Source organism: Myotis yumanensis, unplaced genomic scaffold (genome assembly GCF_028538775.1).
Source record: "Myotis yumanensis isolate MYYU_CA2020_CCGP unplaced genomic scaffold, mMyoYum1.0.hap1 SCAF_6, whole genome shotgun sequence".
NCBI classification, from domain to species: domain Eukaryota; kingdom Metazoa; phylum Chordata; class Mammalia; order Chiroptera; family Vespertilionidae; genus Myotis; species Myotis yumanensis.
The window spans coordinates 48,775,937-48,788,508 of record NW_027223757.1 but is presented as its reverse complement, the minus strand read 5'-3'; positions in this window follow the sequence as shown (position 1 = coordinate 48,788,508).

Genomic DNA, 12,572 nt, shown 5'->3' with positions numbered 1-12,572 from the left:
CCTCCTCCTCCTCATCCTCCTCCTCCCCCTCATCCTCCTCCTCCCCCTCCTCCTCTTTCTTCTTTTTCTTCTTTGGTATCTAGGCACATTGATAAAGATGTCATGGCATTTAAACAAAAGTGAATGAATTAGTCAAGAAGAGAATATTCATTAAGCAATATTATACATCATATATTTTAGTATATAAATTGGTATTAGACTGTATTTGACTGGTAGCAAAGCAAATAAACCTATTTGTACATGAAGCCATTGAAATAAAAAAAATAATCAGTTTATAAAACTTTTATATTTTAAAATAACATTGAATAGTTACTTTATATAACATTTAAAATGGTTTATTTTACCTTCATATTTATGACTTTTACAAATTGTCTCTAAAGCAAATTGTAAGGTGTACTGAAAATGTGTGCATGTATATAAAATAAAAGTTAGACAAGAAGTCATTTTTCCAGAGCAACACCAAATGGTGTATATAGCCAACAGATGTGAGCCAAAGCAGAGATTTTGAAAACTATTTCTTAATTTTATATATTCATTGTACAATGCAATTGATGGAGAGTAACCTACATATATTTAGCTAATTTTAAATAAATGGAAAAAGGAGATTGAAACCTTAATATTTCCATTTAGATCTCCTCCTTTGAAACATCTATCATAAATTTATAGTAGAAAGATTAAAAATGCTTACTTTCAGATTCAAAGATAATTACCCAATTTTTATGTACCATGTTATTTTTATCTAATACTATTAATCACACATACCTGTACATATATGAAAATAAATGTATAAATTCAAGACATAGCAAATGAGAGTACAGAAGTTATTTTCTGTTAATTTGCTTCAATACTAACATTTATCACACTATTTTTCCCTAGCAGACATTCTGTGATTTTAAGAGAGAAATACTTACTTAGTAGTAAATTATAAAGACTTCAGAAAATAAGTCCCATGAATTTTCAAATAAAAGCCTGTGTGTGTGTGTGTGTGTGTGTGTGTGTGTGTGTAGAAAAGGAGCATTTACAGTAGGGAACAGCCTGAGACTTTAGTATGTTACAAATCTAAGGTGCCAAACTAGTTAACAACAGCAACAATGAAATCAAAGGGCTGTTTCTGAACCTACTACTTTTGCATTTACTTTCTAAATGCATTCACAGCTGGTAAATATGAAAATAGAAGTTCATCACAGAAAAGGGGGAAATTAGAAAAGGTACTTTGCAGAAGAAACTGATTATAAACAGAAAAGAAATGTATGTCTCAGTTAACAGAAAAGTGGGTTCTCTATTTGTGATTTCAGTCAAAATGTAAACAATCTTTCTACTGTGCAGAAAAATCACTTACATATTTACATTGGTATGGTTTATGTAGCATATGTAAAATATTTATTTGCAGTCCATTGTAAAAAGTTTATATAAACTAAGCTCATTTTTAAAAAGTAATAATTTAATTTATTCTTCTAAGCTTAGATGTAGCTAGATAAAGAAAGGCAGAGGTCAGAAATTAAATTATAAGTCAAGATTATGTTTTGTGCCATTGTAGAAGCTCATTAACTTTTGTGAGGTCAGATAAACTGTAATGTTTCGAAGACTACAATTATAATTCTTTAACTACAATTAACATAAAACAGCTTAACAAATAAAAATAGAATTTATATCAAAATTAAAGGAGTCCAGTTGAATATTGCTAATTTGTCAATCTGAAATTTTCTAATTACTTAAAATATTCAAAAATAATAAGTAAAATAAAGTTTATTTTCTGACTAATATTAAAAGAACTACTAATATAGCAGAAAATGTTGCACATTCTATTCAAAAATCCCTTAGCACATCTTCAATACTCCAGATTCTTTTTTACATTTGATTTTGTGTGGGAGGTGCTACCTTTCTATTACTTACATTTTTTTTTAGTAAGTCACCAGTACCCATAGGAAGAACTAGTTTAAATTATGCAAATTACTTGTATATGCTTTCATGGTTTCTCATTGCTCTCAAAAAGATGTTTTAGCTCTTCAAACCTAGTGGATGTTTAGGTGGTCAAGGAGATCTGTGATAATTCAGTGACCACCAGGGGGCACCACAATCTCTGGGTGTCTTGACCAATCAAGTTCATAGTGAATAAGAATGAGGTAATTATGAAATTATATACATATATAATTATAGACATATATACATATATAATTATAGACATATATAATTATATATTTATTTCTATACAATTGTATATATAATTAATATAAGTGATACTTTCATCCTTCCTGTACCTATGTCAGCCTACTGAAGACCTTCATAAAAATTTGTTATGTTCAATAACCTATTTCAGTCTACAGAGGCCACAGTAACTGAAGGGACCCCAAAGGCACCTTAGAAGTTGAATTATATTGCAGAAAAATGCTCTTCAATTTTAAAAAATTAAATATCTGAGGAACTCAGATAGTTCACAGATTCTCTCTTCCTTGCTTTTCCACCCACTTAACTCCCTAAGTCTTTTACCCTGAACAGTGTCAGCTTGGGATTGAGTCTTCTCCCAGATTTGACAATTCTGAATTCTTAAGGATCTTGTGAAGTTCCTAGAATTCTCTAGCATGAAGAACATTTTAGAGACCACTTTGAACCTAGTTTTCTGCCTTGATTAACGAAAAAAATAAATTATATCAAAATTTGCCTGGCTGCTCTCAAGGAAGTCTAAGACAAGGTCTAAACAATAGGAGTTTCTCTATAAACACTCTATTGTGTGTCAAATTTATTTAGAAACAGAGTTTCCCCTCGCTGTAAAATTACAAAGCTGTGGGTACTCTCTCCGCTGACTAAGGGTGGAATTCTATACTGTGCCAAAGGTGGTACCTGAAACTAACCCTTGACTGGACACAGCGTTGTTCTCTGCGGAGGAATGGTGAACATTTGTATGAGACAAAGACTCTACTGGTCGGAGAGATATCACAAGTCCCAAACCCAATCCCATTTGCGTGTCAATGATATTAGAAGTTTCGAAATATTAGGATGATTCTGACTGAGAAGAAAATAAGCCCAAGAGTCTCAAAGAAGTACTCATTGTGAGGGAAAGAGAATTCTTTGCTTACAATCTGCTGGGTGGAGACATAGGCCGGAGGCTCAAAGGCCTTCTGAACCCAGCAACCCAGGTATGGTGTTTCTACTGATTAGCTAAGTATAAACTAAAGGAGCTATATACACTGTTGTGGCCAAAATGTGAAGTGACGCTATAGCTGGGGGGAAGGGGGGTCTATAGGAAAAGGCAACAATGGATCAATTATGTGTAAAGCCAGTCCAGTTTTCAAAATCTTAACAGTATGGCAGTGATGAAAATAAAGCTAATAGGGGACTGAATATACTAATCATTAGAAGAAATCCGATCCTTTTGGGCTGAGTGTACATTTCCAGTTCTTAGACACCATGGAGAAGAGAAAGCCTCAAAAAGGAGGTGTGAGGCTTCCCCTTAAGTTGCACAAGCCAACTTAAAAGAGATAAGTGACCGTATTTCTTCTCCATGCTGTGGGTCATGTTGGTTACAGATTCACATTCTAAATAGCGCAGTATTCCTGAAAGAAAATAATGACAGAAGCCTCGGTTAAAAATAGGATTTTCAAATATTTATTAAATATTTACAAAGGCACCGAGGGCATATGCAGAACAAAGCATAGCCCAATACTCAAGAGATCTAACACCCATCAGGATTTCTTTGTGACTCATGTTTCCTTTCAGAGAAGCAGAGAAGATCATATGTTTAGAGAAATAGGTAAATAGCCAGTTGTACTCAGTGTTGAGTTCAGCCATATCAAAACGATGATGTCTTCATCATCACCCTGTTGACCATGAGCTGCAAGATGATTCAGTGCACAATAAGGCTTTTATCATCTGGCTTGTCCAAGAATGTTTTCTTTACCCTTCTCTGCACTCAGATCAGATTAAAAAATTCATGAAAATTTATACTCCATCCCAGATTCTCTGAGGTTATTATTACTATTGTTTGGTTTTATAGATCCATTGCTATAGCTAGAGCTACAGAGTTAACCTGGCACGTTCTCTGGTTTATTTTAGATTGATGAAATGACTGAGGTCAATCTCAGTTTAATCAAGTATGTTAACATCTGATAGTCACTCTCTCTGCAGTCTTTTAACAGTGAGGCCCTAGTAGCAAAGTCTGGAAAACTAAAGATGTGAAAAACATGGAAGAAAGTTGACTTGATTAAGGGTAGATGATAACCACAAAAGGTAAAAACCTAATTTGTCTACCTCACAAGTACAGGGAAAATAAATTATCCCTCATTCCAATAGAGAAGGACAGGACACCTTATGAGAGTTCTTTCACATGTCAACTTGGATTTAATATTTCTATATGATCACATCTCTGTATTTAAAAATTTATCATATATTTACATATACTTTTGAGTTTAATTTTTGAGAGAATGATTACTTCCTAAGTTTGAATAAAGATATACTATAATTATATGCATGTCCTCAGATACTTTTGGGAAACTGTGCAATAAATTACCACATTTTAGAACATTAGTAGTTGTGTCCATTTCAGAGAATAACAGTTATAATTCAATCAATTATATTTGTTCCTAAGACTATACAGCAGGAGAGTGAAGGATACTGAATGAAAAGGGGAAAAAAGTAGTTATAAGCTTAGGGTCAGTGTTAGAGTTCTATCATCTACACTAATAAAAGAGAAACATGCAAATTGGTGTCACTACACTACACCCACCAGCCAATCAGATGAGTATGCAAATTAACCCAACAAAAATGGACGTTAATTTGCATACACAGGCGCAGAGCGAAGACTAAAGACAGTGTAGAAGGAAGCCAAGCACTGCAGAAGGGAGTGAAGCTGCAGAGAAGCAAGCAGGGCTAATAATTTATATAGTTTTCAGGTATACAATTCTGCAATACATCATCTGCATATTGTATTGAGTGTTTACCACCTAAAATCAAGTCTCCTTCCATCACCATTTGCCCCACCTTTAACCTCTTCTATGTCCCTCCTCCCCTCTTGCCTCTGGCATCATCATACTGTTGTCTGTGTCCATGAGTCTTTCTTTTTTTTCCTTTACTTAATCCCCTCACAATTCTTATCCAACCATCAACCTCCTCCCCTCTGACAGCTGTCACTCTGTTCTCTGTATCCATAGACTGTCTCCACTTTGTTAGTTTATCAGAGTCTACACATAAGTGAAATCACATGGCACATGTTTTTCTCTTAGCATAATACCCTCCATGTCCATCCACGCTGTTGGGAAAGGTAAGATTTCCTTCTTTTTTTTTTTTTTTTTTTTTTTTTGCTCCAGTAGTATTCCATTATTTAAATGTACCTCAGCCTTTTCATTTATTTATTTTTTAAATATATTTTTATTGATTTCAGAGATGAAGGGAGAGGTAGAGAGAGATGAAAACATCAGTGATGAGAGAGAATCATTGATTGGCTGCCTCCTGCATGCCCCACACTGGGGGTCCAGCCCGCAACTCAGGCATGTGCCCTGACCAGAATCAAACAGTGACCTCCTGGTTCACAGGTCAATGCTCAACCACTGAGCTATGCCTTTTTAAGCCACTCATCTACTGATGGGCACTTGGGCTGCTATTGTGAATAACACTTTAGTGAACAAAGGGGTGCATATATTCTCTCATATTAGTGTTTTGGGTTTCTTTGGGTATATTCCCAGAAGTGGAATTTCTAGGTCATAAGGAATCCAACATCATACTCAATGGCAAAAACTACAAGTGTGTGCCTTAAGATTGGGAACATGACAGGGATGTCTGCTTTCACAACTCTTATTCAACATGGTACTGGAAGTTCTAGCCACAGCAATCAGAGAAGAAGAAGAAGAAAAAAGTATCCGAATTGTAAAGGAAGAGGTTAAACTGTCATTATTTGCAAATTACATGATCCTGTATGCAGAGAACCCTAAAGATTCCACCAATAAACTACTAGATCTGAGAGTTCAGCAAGATTAAGATGGACCACTCACCCTAGCACCAGTTTACCTACTTAAAAACAAAGTGTGATAATAAAGATCTAGATGTAAGGACATGAAAAAATATTATTCTCTATAAGTCAAGCTTCCTAAAGGGAAACCATATAAAAGCCCTCAAGTAGCAGTTCTTTATATGATGCCTACAAATACATTGAAAATATATGCAAATTATGTGTAAATGTATTTTTGGGCTGGGGGATTTCCCAAATACAAGGAATTCAAGCTGAAAAAATTTAGAGCCTGGCCTTACGTCAGTGATTCTCACACCTCACAACACATTAAAATCATCCATGAAGGTTTTTAAAGTGATCAACCATAGGACCCCATTATTGGCAATTTGATTCTGTTAATCTGGGGCAGAGTATAGGCACCGGTATTTTTTAATTTAATTCCTTGGGTCATTCTACTGCATACTCAGAGCTGGGGATAATTGCTATAGAGCAGCATTGTTCCATAGACATATAATGTAAGCCATATGCAATTTCAAATTTTGTAGTAGCTACACTAAAGTATTAAGAAGAAATAGGTAAAGAAGATGCTGTTCAAAGTGTACAAACTTCCAGTTAGTTACATGATGAATGTATTCTGAGATCTAATGTGCAGCCGAGTAAATACATTAACACTGCTGCTGTAGACATGAAAGTCAAAACACAGCTTGCTCCTTCCCAGTCTCAGAGTTTCAGAACCAGGAGGCCTTGGGTGAGGCCTGAGAATTTGCATGACTAACAAATTTCCAAGTGATTCTTTTGCTTCTGATTTGGGATCACACCTGGAGAGCCACTGCTTTGGAACCTTGGTTTTTGAATGCTGGCTGTTTACTGAAATCACTTAGGAAGTTTTCAACATGCTCCTGCAAGTAGTCTACTCCTAGAGATTCTGACTTAATTTGTGTGAAAGGAGGCCTGGGCTTGGGGTTTTAAAAAGTTCTCAGGTGATTTTGAAACTTTTCATTTTTAAAGAATTATAGATTCACAAAAGTTGCAAAAAAATAAAATACAAACACAAAGAACAATAGTATACCATTCACACAGATCCCTTCAGTTATTAACATCTTGTAAAACTATTGTATTATATTAAAACCATGACATTGACACCAGTAAATCCACAGAGCATATTCAATTATGACCAGTTTTACACACACTCATTTGTGTGTTTGTGTGTGTGTGTGTTAGTTCCATGCAGTTTTATCCCATGTGTAGATTGATGTAGTCACCACCATAATACAGATATAGAATTGTTATATCACCACAAAGATCCCACATGCTCCTTTTGTGTAATTACCATCATCTTCTCTCCCCAGCATTTCTAACTCTGGGCAATCATTAATATCTTCTCCATTTCTTTCATTTTGTGATTTTAAGAAGGTTATACAAATGGAATCATATGCAGTATGTAGCCTTTTCAGATTGGCCATTTTCACTCCGCATAAAAGCCAGGAGGTTCATCCAAGGTGTTGAGTGTGTTAATCATTCATCCTTTTCTTCATTGATGAGCAGGAGTCCATTATATGAATAGATGACAGTTTACTTACTTATGCATCCACTGAAGGACATTTGGATTGTTTCTGGATTTTGATCTCTATAAATAAAGCTATGAACATGGATGTACAAGTTTTTGCACCATCATAAGTTTCTAATTTCTCTGGGATAATGCCCAAGAGTGCAACTGCTAGGTCACAGGGTAGGCACAAGTTTAGTCATGTAAGGAACTGAAACTGCTATACTCTTTTTCAGTGTAGCTGTACCATTTTATATTCTTTAAAATTTTTTGATAGGTTCTAGAGAGAGGAAGAGAGAAAGAGAGAGATTGAGCTGAGAGAGAGAGAGAGAGAGAGAGAGGTGGGGGGGAGAGAGAAACATCTACCAGTCGTCTCCTGCATGCTCCCTGACCAGAGTTCAAACCCACAACCTGAGCATGTGCCTTGACTGGGAATCGAGCCCACCACCTCTTGGTATATGGGACGACACAGCAACCAACGGAGCCACACTGGCCAGGGCTGTACCATTTTACTTTTTGTTCAGCGATGTACGAGTCATCCAATTTTTCTGCATCTTTATCACATTTGGTATTATCTCAATTTCTTTTTTAGCCACTCATTTGGGTATGCAGTGGCATTGCATTGTATAATTTACATTTCATTAATGGCTAATGAAACTGAATATTTTCCTTTGTGCTTATTTGCCATCTGTTTATCCTCTTTGGTGAAATGACTGTTCATATCTTTTTTCCTATATTCCAATGAGATTATCTTATTTTTGTACTGTTGAGTTTTTTTATATGTATATTTTTTTATTGATTTCAAAGAGGAAGGGAAAGAGAGGGAGAGTTAGAAACATCAATGATGAGAGAGAATCATTGATCAGCTGCCTTCTGCACACTGGGGATCAAGATTGCAACCCAGGCATGTGCCCTGACTGGTAATCGAACTGTGACCTCCTGATTCATAGATCGACTCTCAACCACTGAACCACATTAGCCAGGTTTGTACTGATGAGTTTTGAGAGTTGTTGTTGTTGTTTTTTAATGGATTCTAGATCCTTTTATGGATATGTGGTTTTACAAATGATATCTCCTAGTCGGTAGCTTGTTACTTCACTCTCTTCACAAGGTTGTTCACAGAGAAAAAAATCTTTTCTTTTATGAATTGTACTTTTGTTGTCAAGCCTAAACTCTCTTTGCTTGTCCTAGACTTAAGACTTTCCTCTATGTTTTTTACTAAATATCTGGTAGTTTTACATTTTACATCTGTGATACCTTTGAGTTAATGTTTTCTTATAACGTATGACATTTAGGTAAAAGTTCACTTACTTGGGCCTGGGTTTCAATTGCTCCACACCATTTCTTGAAAACACTTTCCTAGTAAAGTTTGAAAACCACTGTAAACTTTGGCAGATTAATACATTTGTATCTACCTCCCTCTTCTGGTGCATTCTACAAGTCATTAATAAGTGTGTTTCAATAGTCTCAGGCTCCAAACTTACTAACACACATGGATTAGGCTAATTTGAGTATTTGGAGTTGAGGTTCCGATTTATAAATACATTTCTTCACTTTTTTCTCCACTTCCCTTCCTTTCCTCTTCTCCTGTTATCTTCTCCCTCACTTTTCTTTTACTCCTCTACTCTCTCCTTTTCATAGCAAGACTAGTGTGCAGATACTGTGGATGTAGCAATGAAAGAATTATAGTTATCTTCATGGAACTTATATGCTGTATGAGAGAGCCAAGTAATGTGGACAACTCAAAATAATACAGACTCAGGGACTAACAAGTGTTTGCAAACTAGTGAATGTTGATAATATTATACAGTTCATTAGAAAAGAAGACTGCTTTAAATCAAGGTGTAAGCAAAGTTCTTTTTTAGGAAGTGTGTATATGCATAAATAGATGTCTTATTATAGGATTTTCATTTTCAGGCTTTTTAAAAATATATATTTCTTTATTGATTTCAGAGAGGAAGGAAGAGGGAGAGAAAAATAGAAACATCAATGATGAGAGAGAATCATTGATCCTCTGCCTCCTGCACGCCCCCTACTGGGATAGAGCCCGCAACCCAGGCATGTGCCCTTAGTTGGACTCGAACCTGGGACCCTTCAGTCCGCAGGCCGATGCTCTATCCACTGAAAAAAACTGGCTAGGGTTATTTTCAGGCTTTTTATTGAAATGCAGAATGTTTCTGAAAAGCAGGTAGCAGTGTTGTTCTAGTACAGTGATGGCAAACCTATGACACGCGTGTCAGAGGTGACACGCAAACTCATTTTTTTTGGTTGATTTTTCTTTGTTAAATGGCATTTAAATATATAAAATAAATATCAAAAATATATGTCTTTGTTTTACTATGGTTGCAAATATCAAAAAATTTCTATATGTGACACGGCACCAGAGTTAAGTTAGGGTTTTTCAAAATGCTGACACACCGAGCTCAAAAGGTTCGCCATCACTGTTCTAGTAGATGCCTAACCTACCTCTGAAGGGACTGAACAATAATTTTATTTTTAAATATGAAGCAAGCACAGCAACACATTCAGGCCCAAATCTGGGACCTATTTAAGGAAAGTGCATACTTTTGCGATACAAATCCAACTTTATTCTTTAATGCTTAATTATCTTCTTAATAGACTATATTATACATGTACTTGTTGATAACTATTTTCAAAATGTAATTGAACAAGTTAAGAAATAAGATAACCCACTAAAAGAAAAGTGGGTACAAAAGTGAAAACATATTGTTATTTCAAATTGCATTACGCACAATTTCTAGCCTAACTCAGCCCTTCTTGAGATGTAATGCCGGGGCTGACCCACAGACCCTGAGCGATGCATGAACAGATTGCTCTGACACATGTTTCTGTGAAAAAGCGGCTAAGGGACTCCTTGGCTATTGCCACCAAGTCGCCCTGTTCGCCTGCCTCCTCTGGCTTTTATTGGAACAACAGCTTGAACTCAAATTAACCTCTAGATACAATCAGCAGAGTAAGTATCCTTGAGAAAGTGTATGCTTCTACAAGGCCGGTCTTTGAAGACTAAACATAGAGATTCTAGCAAAACGCCCCAGGGGATCGACTTGTTTGGGAAAGTCGAGGTAGGGGCTGCCGCCTTCTGCAAGGTCCCCTCAGAGGCCCCCGACCTTTCGGAGAATCCTCCTCACAGACATTCCAACCAAGTCCCGTGCGTCCCCACAATGTAAGATAGTCAAACGTCCCTGCCAACACTCCCTTTGCGTCTGCCAGGACAAGGCTGAAGTTCCTTGCGAGGAAAATATCTTAAAAGGAAGAAAGTGAAGCCCAAGTTCCCAATAGAGTCCCTGTCAGAGCTTGAGAGAGCAAGATCCTTTTGGCTTATTGCACCGACTTAGCCTTGCTAGAAGTCCATTTTGCAGTCAAATTTTATATATGCATCTGCAATTGGCCAGAAAAACATTTCCACATGCCTGTAACAGGTTAACCTGTTCTTTGCACCCAAAGAGCTACCCATAAACAAATTATCTCTGTATGTTGCAGACCCCACAGTTTATAAGTCATTTCTAATAACCCTGTCTGAATTTGTATGTTCCGGTGAATATAGTCCCAAAAAGTGGTGAATATATCATTGTCTTTCAAAGACAAAGAGACTTGCATTTATGGGAATAGGAATTATTAAATCAACTAATGATTTTCCATGCATACCATCTGGACAATCTGGAAAATACGTCAGTCAGGTTGTGTCTCCCAGTAAGGGTTCCGTATTGGTTCATGGTTTTTGGTGTAAATTTTTTGGTACTATGTTTGTTTGATGGTTATCTTAATTTAATGTATGTTTTCGTATAACCCTCTCTCTTTGTCTCTTCTTCAGGTATAAGTCATATCATCACATTACCTCTAATAATGCTCATTATATTTTCTGAGCACTTGTTCTATTCCCTGTGTTTCCATTATACAGAAGTTGATATTGAATTTCTATTCCATCTCACCATTTACTTTCATTCATTTTTCTCAAAGGTTTTCAATAACTGTAACTTCAATAACTCAGGACTATGTTCCAAGACCATATTGTCCAAAAAAAAAAAAAAAATTGTATGAAAGGAAAAAAAATTCATAATGCCTGTTCACTAATTGAATGTGATTTTTGTAATAAGTCCAGCTCTTAGTTCCAGGCATATATCTTCAAAATAAATATTATTCAGGGAACACTATAACAAAAGGTTATTATAGTCTTACTCTTGGGTACAATGTTGAATGATACATAATGATACATGCATGCATATCTAGGGTCAAATCCCAGCCTCATTTTTATTTGCTTTGTAATTTAGGACATTCTCTTCTAGCTGTTGAATATAAGTTTCCTCATTTGTCTAATGGAGATAAAAATATGTATCTCTCAGAGTAATTGAAACAACCTAGAATGATGAATGTAACTCGCTGAACACAGTCAAATTTTACAAAAGTTGTCTTTTATCAGGAAGATTAGGCCAGCAGTCTTTTAACAAATTATATATACACATATATAAAATTGTTCTCCATATCAATTAGGCTAGTGAGTAGAACACAATAATAGTATATATAGAAAGAACAATTTTCTAAATGGGCACAGCATCCTTTGCCCAGATTCTGACTCCATCCCAAGCATCCCTAATTAGTGCCTCACCCTCCCCAGTCTTCTCTATCTCTCCCTAGGAACTAGTTATATATATTTGCCATGCTATCACCCTTATGTATCCATGGTAGGTTTGAGGAGCTCCAATCCCTGATTCCTTCCATGGAATGGACACTGGGCTGATCTGTGCCATTCTTCCCCAATCTTCTAGGATCCCAGTGTAACATCTTTATCTAAATGGTGTTGGTGCCTAGAGTGGTGAGAACATCCTGTGTTTCTGTTCCTGGTCTGGGCTTAATGAATTATTTTCTTTGTCTTGCCAATTAAAATTTCTAACAGCTTCTCTTCAGTCTCAATCTTCTACTGTCACACTCCTCAAGCCACCCTTCCATTTTAGGAAGATTTGCCTTGTATTATTTCATTGTAAGTTGTTTTTCAAGTCAGATAAAAATAACATGAGCTCACCACAGCCAATTAAATAATGCCACGATCTATAAAGAAATGTCGATTATTTC